The sequence below is a fragment of the Urocitellus parryii genome, chromosome 13, assembly GCF_045843805.1.
Source record: "Urocitellus parryii isolate mUroPar1 chromosome 13, mUroPar1.hap1, whole genome shotgun sequence".
Taxonomy (NCBI): Eukaryota; Metazoa; Chordata; class Mammalia; order Rodentia; family Sciuridae; genus Urocitellus; species Urocitellus parryii.
Window position 1 is genome coordinate 59,234,181 of NC_135543.1, and position 8,804 is coordinate 59,242,984.

The 8,804-nt window shown below is 39.8% G+C and overlaps 1 pseudogene; it reads right to left on the bottom strand.

Annotated features, from left to right (window-relative positions):
* Window positions 1–1,102: 1,102 nt before the first annotated feature.
* On the bottom strand, window positions 1,103–8,262 carry LOC144250007 (transcription factor AP-2 gamma-like; annotated as a pseudogene).
* Between the last annotated feature and the right edge of the window lie 542 nt (window positions 8,263–8,804).

Consider the following 8,804-nt stretch of genomic DNA (forward strand, 5'->3'; position numbering starts at 1 on the left):
TCCAGGTGGCCTGTTGTGGAGAAAGAGGATTTCTACATAGGGTACTATTTTGAAGGACCTTGTCAACACATGGCCAGAAGCGAGCCTGGTACAGTGTACCTCATGGTTGGTGCTGATGTTTGCCAGCTGTAAATCTCACATGTGAGTTGGAGCAGCCCCTTGACATTAGTCTGTGGGTGGATATTTGCCTAGGATTCTATATATCCAATGGGTACCTCGTTGACCCTCATTATTATTTCATTGCAGTGTGAGCATGATTTGAAAATGATTTTAAAAATGCTATGCCATTCCTTGCCCATCGCCTTCAATTTGGGAATCATAACTTTGTGTTTTGTAGACCTGGGGACACTGTCCTGTTTCCCTTGGTTTTTATTAAGTATTCTGGAGAGTTGGATTTTGGTCACTGCCATATAAGGGAAGAATACTAGGAATTGTATGTTAGCTGACTTTGAACTGATAGAGAAAAAGAGTATGAATATATGGGGACTATCTTTGTGGGAAAAGAAGGTAGTCAGTGATAATATACAGCTGTTATAAACTATTAGTAAAAAGTAACGTGTTTAAATGTTTTATTGGGGCTGGGGTTGTGGCTGAGTGGTAGAGCACTTGCCTGGCACGTGTAAGGCACTGGTTCGATCCTCAGCACCACATAAAAATAAGTAAATAAAATAAAGGAATAAAAAATGGAAAAAAAAAGAAAAACGATGCTTTTAATTCTACCTTATTCCTACTCTGATTCTTTGCTTTCTTATGTAAATCTAGAATACTGACTTATATAATTTTCCTTCTCTCTAAAAAATTCTTTGTTCTATTTTTCAATTTGTTCTTTTTAGATATACATGACAGTAGAGAGTATTTGGACATATTATACAAGCATAGAATATAAGTTATTCTAATTGGGATCCCAATCTTGTGATTGTACATAGTGTGGAGTGACAGAGGCCTTTGGATAGGTGGATAGGGGAGGTTGGAAGCTCCTCCCCCAGCAGGAGGGGCGTCCTGGTCTGTCCCAGTGGAGAAGGATTCCTGAGTCCTTTCCCTTCCCGCCCTCTGCTCACCCCCATTTTACTTCCTGTGCTTCTCCATTTTCTCCAGGGTCTTATTAGAATTCTTTACACACTTGCTGAGCTGCCAGCAGCGTATTCTTCCTCGTCGCCATCTCATTTTGCCCTCCCAGGTGAGGCCTGGTTAAATATTCAGCCACTGGCTTACTAGGAAACTCCGCTTCACAGACGTCTGCAAAGTCCCGGGCCAAGTGAACAGCTTCGCCTTCCACCAAGGATGTCAAGAGGGTCACATGAGCAGCTTTCGGTCTCCCAGCGGGAAGATTCAGCCCAATCTTGTCCAAGGCCGCAAAGATCGGCCTCCATTTTTGGACTTGGCTCTTCTGAGAACACCTCCCAGCAGTGAGGCATTTAAACATTCAGGCGGTGACAATCGCCTCTGCACTTCAGCCACCGTCACTTTGTATTTGGACGTGGAGCTGAGGAGGGACAGTCTTCCTGGAACCGAGCAGAAGACTTCACTGGGATTCATCAGGGCTCCCACCAGCTCCTTCTGACAGGGGAGACCTAGGGGGTTCTTAGTCATGGAAATGGGACCTTTGCGGATTACAGTCTGATCAGGCCCAAGCAAGTGTGGGTCGTCAACGTTCTGCACCTCTTCCATCTGGTGAGCCATGTCGTGGAGCCCCAGGTTCTCCGCCAGCCCCGCGGCGTCCAAGGCGTGTGCGTGGGGCAACAGTAGGTCCGAGCGGCGGTAGGCATCCCTGCGGGCGCCCACGGCACCTCCCTCCAGCCCGAAGAGGTGGGGGAGCAGGCTGGCCGGGCGCCCGTGGTGCGAAGGCAGAGCGGCGCCCTCCTGGCTCTGGCGGCCGGGCCAGGCCTGCTGCTGGCTGCCGGCGGCCGCAGGCTGGTGCAGGGGGTTGATGGCCGCAGCGTAGGCTTCGCCCGGATGCGAGTAGGGATCTGCCGACTGAGAGTAAGCCAGCTGCTGGTAGGGCGGTGGAAAGTAGGGTGGCGGCTGGTATTCGGCGACTCCAGTGTGGGACAGCGGCGGTGCGGAGCTGTAAAGATGCTGCCCGGCCGAGGAGAGGTGGGGGATGCGCGGGTTCCCGTTGCTACTCGCATCGTGGCGATCCTGGGGGGATGAGTCCGCCGAGCCCAGCGGCGAAGGTCTGGACGCTTCGGTGGCCACGACGCTCAGAGGCGCCTGCTCAGGACCTCGGGTCCCAAGCCAGGTAAGTGCGGGGTAGAGGCAGCAGCCTGCGATCCGGGGGTGAGTCGGCCTGCAGCAAATGCCTAGCCGAGCGCGCTCGCTCTTCAGCCCGCCCATGTTGGAGTTGCTACTTATATTCTTGATAATTGCCATTCTGACTGGAGTGACTTGGAATCTCAGTGTAGTTTTAATTTGCATTTCTCTAATTGCTAGAGATGTTGAACATTTTTTTCACATATTTTTTGACCATTTTTATCTCTTCTGTGAAGTGCTTGTTCAGCTTGAGTTTGTTTTTTGGTGTTAGGTTTTTGAGTTTTTTGTGTATCCCGGAGATTAGTGCTATATTTGAGGTGGAAGTGTCAGATTCTCTCCCATTCTGTAGGCTCTCTCTTATGTTCTTGATTGTTTCTTTGCTCTGAGGAAGTTTTTCAGTTTGATCCATCCCATTTGTTGGTTCTTGATTTTACTTCTTGTATAAATAATTTCTTCTACTAATTTTTGCAGGCAGATCTACTGGCAATATATTTCCTCAACTTCTTTTTTTTTTCTTTTAATCTGAGAAAGGCTTACTTCTGTTTTGCTTTCAAAGGATATTTTTACAGTTTTAAGAATTCTAAGTTGGAGGGTCCCCCCCCCTCAACACTTTAACTATAGTCATATGTTGCTTAATGGGGCACGCATTTTGAGAACTATGTCATTAGGTAATTTTGTCATTGTGTGAACATCATACAGTGTACATAAACGTTGATGTTATAGCTTACATAGCCTGCTGTTTATAGGATGTATTGGGTGTGTGTGTGTGTGTGTGTGTGTGTGTGTGTGTGTGAGATTTGCTTGTAGCTCCTAGGGCCATGATGAACAAAATAATTTGAGATTAAATTAAGCATGAGAAAAAATGATGGAAATCATGAGATGTGTTAAACATGTGATATATCTGGTTACTGCCATTGTAACATAGTGTGCTGTTTTACAACAAAATTCTATTAGTAGAATAATGATTAAAGAAATAGCATAGTAAATACATAGACCAGTAGCAGTCATTTATTACTATTATCAAGAATTTATTTGCTATACATAATTATATGTTCTATACTTTCATATGACCAGTGGCACAGTAGATTTGTTTATGTCAAAATCATCAGAAATATGTGACTTATGTATTGTGCTGCAATACTGGGATGGATTTGACATCACTAGCTGATAGGAAAGTTTAAATTAGTTATAATCTGTGGGACCACTGTTGTTTATGTGATCTGTCATTGACTGGAATGTTCTCACATGGTATAGGCATGACTGTATTTCACTCCAGTCTCCTCTTGCTTACTTCATTTCTGAGGATAAGTTGTCTATAATTTTTTTCTTTGCCCCTTTTAGTTGAAATTTTGATTCTCTGACCTCTTTCAGGATTTTTTTTTCTTTGTCTTTGATGTTCTAGAATTTGAAAATGATGTGTCGGGATGTAGTGTTTTGGGTATTCATCCTCCTGATCTTCTATGCCTTTCCTGAATCAGTGGGTTAGTGTCTGTCATTAATTTGATATTATTGATCATTATATTTTCAAATATATATGTAATTATATGTATATTTATGCATATGTATATTTATATTTTGCACTGGGGATGGAACCCAGTATAAAGTGGACCACATCTTCAGCCCTTTTTATTTTTTATTTTGAGACAGGGTCTTGCCAAGGCTGGCCTCAAATGGTATATGCCACCGCACCCAGCTTGGTTAGTTTTTTCTTTTCTCTCTTTTTCTTTCTGGAGTTCTCATTGTGTGTGTTACTGCTTTTGGTCTACAGTTCTTGGATCTGGTATCATTTTCTTTCTTTTTGTTTTCCAGTTTTGGTGATTTCTGTTGTGCTATCCTGAAGCTCAAACAATCTTTCCTTAGCTGGTGACTGGATTTCTCTGGAGTTTTTCTCTCTCATACTTGTCCATATGAAACTTCAGCAGTTTGCTCCAGTTTCCATACCTCAGCAGTAGTTCTTGTGGAGATTTATGCCTTTTTATTTTATGTTATTTATATATTTATTTTATTTTTTGTAGTGGTTGATGGACCTTTGTTTTATTCATTTATTTATATGCAGTGCTGAGAATCGAACCGTGCTTCACACATGTGAGGCAAGTGCTCTGCCACTGAGCTACAACCTCTGCACTGAGGTTTATACCTTTGAAATTCTGCTCAGACAAGCCACAATTCTCTGTCTCATTAATTTTGGGGGGCAGCAGTTAGTCCTGGTAGGCCTCTCTTTTCTCATAGTTCTACGATAAATTATTGTTTTTTCAGTTTCTTCAGGTTTTTTTTTTTTTTTTTTTTTTGGTTAGAATTGAGTGACAATTTCTGGCTTCTTATGCTGGACTGCAAAGTGGAATTCCAAGTTCATTGTTTTTGATTTGTTGCAAATTGTGTTTTCTAATTTCATTTTTGGGTTGTTCATTGTCAGTCTGTAATTATGTGAACTTTCCTGAATTCCTTTATTAGCGCTTTTTTTGGATCTGATTTTCTCTTTATAGGATTATGTCCTTTATGAGTAGGAATTACTTCTTTCTTGCAAATTTGTATGATACTTGGTTTCTGTTTCCTTTTCTTTCCTTTTCGCCTAATTGACTTGGCTAGAACTTCCTGTACCATGTTAACGTGGGTGTGGTGAAAATAGGCATTCTTCTCATTCCTTATCTTTGAGAAAGACTTTCACTTTCATTGCTGAATCTGGTGATGTCAGCTGTGGTTTCTCATAAATGCCCTTTATCGGGTTGAGTTAAAGTTTCTATCTCTTACTAGTTGTTGCTTTAATTATTTAATAATCATCCAAGAGAGTTAGGCTTTGTCATATGCTTTTTCTACATTAGTTAAGATGATCATATGATTTTAAGAATTTTTTCTTTATTCTATGGATGTAGTGTATTACTTTGATTTTAGTTTGTTGAACTTCTCTTGCATTCTTGGAATAAATCTCACCTGATCATGATGTCTAAAGCTCCTATTATGCTTTTGGTCTACAGTTCTTGGATCTGGATTGGTTTGCTAGTACAGACTGAGCATCTGTACTCTGAAAATCTGAAATCTGAAATGCTTCAGAATTTGTAACCTTTAGAGTTTTGGGCATGTTGCTATGAATGGAAAATTCCATGCCCTACCTCATGTGACAGATGGCAGTCAAAATGCAGGCAAACTAAATATAGTGTGTAAAATTGCCTTCAGAATACTTATAGAAGGTGTATGTGAAACATACATTAGACTTTGGTCCTGTCCTGAAGACATCTCATTATGTATATGCAAATATTTTAAAATCCTGAAAAAATTTGAAATGTCTTCTGGCCCCAAGCATTTTGTTTTTTTTTTTTCTTTTTTTTTTGGGGGGGGGAGGTGGAGTGGGAAGGTATGTCTTTATTCTATTTAAATTAATTTTTCTTATATATGACAGCAGAATGCCTTACAATTTATATTACACATATAGAGCACAATTTTTCATATCTCTGATTGTATGCAAAGTATATTCATGCCAATTCGTGTCTTCATACATGTACTTTGGATAATGATGTCCATCACATTACACCATGATTTCATCCCCCTTCCCCCCCTTCCCCTCCCACCCCTCTTCCCTATCTAGAGTTCGTCTGTCCCTCCCATGTTCCCCCTCCCTATCCTACTATGAATCAGCTCCTTATATCAGAGAAAACATTCGGCATTTGTTGTTTGGGGATTGGCTAACTTTACTTAGCATTATCTTCTCCAACTCCATCCATTTATCTTGCTTTTTTCTGATCCATTCTTTGTATTGTGGCCTAAATGACCTTTTTTAAAAAAATTGTTATATATGACAGCAGAATACATTACAATTTATATTACACATATAGAGCACGATTTTTCATATCTCTGGTTGTACACAAAGTAGAGTCACACCCTGAATGGCCTTTTTTAAAGCAAGAGTGAACTTAGAAATAAATTTTTACAACTTGTTAAAAGCCAGTAGAAGAAACCTGTAGCAAGCATAACAATTGATGAAATGGCAGAAGCATTCTCATTAAAGATGTTGATAAAATAAGGAAACTTGTTATCTTTGCAAATCGTCTGTATTCGTTTTGTAGTTCTAGTTAAAGTAAAATGGTAAGAGAAGGAAATTTAAGTCACCACTGGAACAGAAAAATGTTACTGCCAACATTTCTAGATGATGATTGATCATGTCCTTGGAAGATTGAAGATAATCACTCATTAAATCTGTTAACTGTTCATAAATTTTCTAGGAAAATACTAAAGATGATACCACAAAACTTTTCATATACTTATAATATGTGATTAGAAATTATAACTGAAATAGAAATAAAAGCCTTCACAAGAACAAGTAGCCTTCCAAAACATGTGCTAGAACTATGCCTGAAAGCCTACAGGTCCCCCCAAAAAGAATGAAAGACCTAAAAATGTGGAACATTACACCATGTCCTGGAAGAAAATGATTTAATAGGCAAATAATAAAAATAGGTAATTCATAAAAGAGCTAATGAACATTTAACTTAGTTAACTCAACTTTAGTTCAGAAAATTGGTGAAACTTATTATAAAAGGACATTATTTTCCCATATATTGTCAGATATATGATATTCAGTATTGAATGATAGTCCAGGGATTCTCAGTTAACGTATTTTTAGGAGGCTCCCTTTATTGTCCTGCTATAAAGTATATAGATAATGCAAGCTCCTTAAAACATACTTTTAAAAAAATCTCTAAATATAGTATGGAACAAAGGGGACATAAATTATGGTAAAAACATCAATTTCATAATGTAAGTTCAAAAACTGCTGGAATTAACTATGGTAGAAGCATTTTGATGGAATTTTTAATAATGATATCAGCAGTATCTAGCAAAGTTTATGATAAAACATTAGTTAATGCACCAAAAATGTTTGTGCTAGAAGGAGAGATAGTAATTAGGTACTTGTGCTGTAAGTTTTAAGTGTGTCATATCATTTGGTCCTTGCACCATGTCTCTCCATGGCATTTGGAATTATTTGTATCTTAATGAAGAAACTGAGGGTCAAAGTGGTTAAGTAACTTGCCCAAAGTCAGATAGCTAGTAAGTGATAGACTGGGATTTGAGCCCCAGCTCAGAGTCTGCATTCTTAGCTTCTGCCCCTGGAGTTCGTACCTCAAAAGACATTTCAGCTTCCCTTTAATTCAAAACCGAACTCAGGAGCTTTACCCCCCTCCAGATCTCACATTGGTCATTTTTAATAGATTTGTTTTATTAAATGTCATTTCCTTCTGTCCATTTGCTGAAGCCAGGAATCCCAACACTTCTCTTCAGTTCAGTTAATCCTTAGTCCAGTCATCAGTGACTTATTTTAAATTGTACCTTGAATAGCTCATGAATCCTTTCAGTTCCCTTTATTTCTACCACTGTCAGCCTCAGCCAAACCTGACATCTCCTGACTGGACTACAGAGTGTGCCTTGAGCTTCTATCCTGTGCACTTCTGGCTGATCCCCTTTCTCGTTTTGTGTGTGTGTAGGTGTGTGTATATCTGCTCCAGAGGTTACTCCTTGTTCTTAGGATAAAGGCCAGATTTTTAGCAGGACTTGAAGGGACATTGAGTCCCTCATTGAAGACATTGAGTCTTGTACTCTCTTCTCCATTCTCCTCTCTGTGGACTGTTACTGGTTTGTGCTTTTTCCTGTGGGGAAAAATGGGACCAGGACTGATTAATGCCTTCTCCTGTGTTTCCTCTGCCTGGAATTCAGCCGTCTTCCGGCCTTCCCACCTTAATGCATTCTTCTCAGCTCACCTCAAATAGTGGGTAAGATTTGTTAGCCATCTCCCTTTGTCCCCAGATCATATCAGTTCTGGCTATAAGTTACTATATAGCATATCTATAGTAACACTTGTATACAACATTTTGATTAAATAGTCTGCTGATTATTAATGTTTATCTTTCCCTCCTAGACTCTAGTTCCTTGAGGGCTGAGTACCAAAATGCATACTCAATATAGTTTAACGAACACATCTCCTTCACAGTTAGCTACTAAACTGAAGCTTGAATGGTGAACCATACTCATTGAAGTGTGGAGTTTGATTGCTCCTTACTGGCTAAAGGTTCTTAACCTCTTCAAGTCTTTCCTTATCTGTTAACTGAGAATAAAAGTAGTGCCTACCTTTTGGATTGTGAGGATTATGTGAATTAGCAGGGATAAGGCACTGGAGCAGTGCCGGGTGCATACTAATGTGCTCAGTTAGTGGAGTCGTTGTCATTCCTGTTGAGACCTATTCAGGGTCACGCAGTGTTTAACGTACAGCCTGTTGTAGATATCAGTTCTCATGTTTTTCTCCATCAACTGAGATCATTTGGAATTCTTAAAACAACGGCTTTGCAGTTTCTTGAACAGACATGTGTACATTTCATTGTCTTCATTTTACTCAGTTAAAACTAAGGACCGTATTCAGCCCAGTAGAAGGGCTAATATATAGTGCAAGTTTGTGCTCACCCAGGAGACAAGAAGGCTGAGTACAGGTTGCATAGGATTTTGATTATCCATTTATGGTCTTTGAATTCATGTAGTTTGAAATAAATTATTAAAAAATTTTAAGGAGAGAT